This window comes from Chiloscyllium punctatum, chromosome 34 (assembly GCF_047496795.1).
Source record: "Chiloscyllium punctatum isolate Juve2018m chromosome 34, sChiPun1.3, whole genome shotgun sequence".
Taxonomy (NCBI): Eukaryota; Metazoa; Chordata; class Chondrichthyes; order Orectolobiformes; family Hemiscylliidae; genus Chiloscyllium; species Chiloscyllium punctatum.
This window is the reverse complement of record NC_092772.1, coordinates 41,993,755-41,994,920: the sequence shown is the minus strand read 5'-3', so window position 1 is coordinate 41,994,920 and position 1,166 is coordinate 41,993,755. Positions and strand designations below refer to the sequence as shown.

Below are 1,166 nucleotides of genomic sequence, written 5' to 3'. Positions count from 1 at the left end.
TCTCTGCCATTTGTGTGAGCAGTACATGACATAGACGAATCGCACTCCCTCAAAGTCAGCATGCCAGTGTGTCTGGCAATGGTTCCGCCTTTTCTGTTTTGCTTCTGTTCCACGCTAAGAGCTGTCAGTTTTTGGATTCGCTGGAGTGCTGAGGGGGTCACACAATTTGTGTGGTATTTTTCTTCAGACCAAACTCCACCCTCCAGGAAAAATCGCCAAACGCGCTGAGTAACAAACAGCACGCGTTTTTTTTAATCAAATGGTCTATTCAAGCTGGTGTCAGCTTCTGGAGCGTCTCAGAGTTGCCAAACACGGAAACAGACCCTGCTATCTAACTTGCCACTGCTTAACAGATAACCGAAATTAATCTAACCAATATTTGCCAAAATTTGTCCCTTATCTCTCAGAACCCTTTCAGATGCCTTTGAAATGTTGTGAGGGCACCAGTCTCTGCCCCTAAATATGGCAATTCATTCTGTAAACACGGAAATGTCTGTGTTCAAAACAAGTGTCCCTCACATCCCCTTTAAATATTACTGTTCTCACATTAAACCACTGTTATCTCGCTTTGAACTCATGTGCCTTGTGAAAAATTGCTCCTTGACTCTGTCCGTCTGCCTCATGACTTTATAAAATTCTGTAAGGCCATTCCTCTGCACTGAAGCTCCAGGGGAAACTGTCGAAGCCAATTCAGCTTCGTGCTATTGTCCAAACAGTGCAAACCTTGCAAACCCTTTCAAATACTTTCGAAATTGTTCCACGTTCGTTACTGAATGCGCGATCTGTCAGTGCCTGAAGTGAAGCGATGCTGAAATGCTAGTAATGAAATTTTGGCGTTTTGCTCTGCTGTGGTAACGTTGCCGAGTGGTCTAAGGCGCTGGATTTAAGCTCCAGTCTCTATCGAGTCGTGGGTTCGAATCCCGCCGCTACCAAAATGTCGGTTGTTCTGCTGCAGGCAGTTGAACAGAGCCGCAACTCCGCGTTTTCGTTGTTGTATTTGCCGCTGCTCAGGTCAACTCATTCCGACTGAGTCAGAAAACAGTGTGAGCCCTGCTGTCGGGCCCTCCTCAACCACTCTGCTTTCGGATATCTGCATGGCCAGTTTCTGTGTCTCAAATAGTCAGTGCATTTGGCTGGAAGTTTGGTGGTTCGAGCCCGCCCTTTGC

General features: G+C 46.6%; 1 non-coding gene across 1 annotated transcript; it reads left to right on the top strand.

The window, feature by feature from the left end:
* Positions 1-850: 850 nt before the first annotated feature.
* trnal-uaa (transfer RNA leucine (anticodon UAA)) lies at positions 851-932 on the top strand. Its single transcript has one exon. It is a non-coding gene; the product is annotated as a tRNA-Leu (tRNA).
* Positions 933-1,166: the final 234 nt, after the last annotated feature.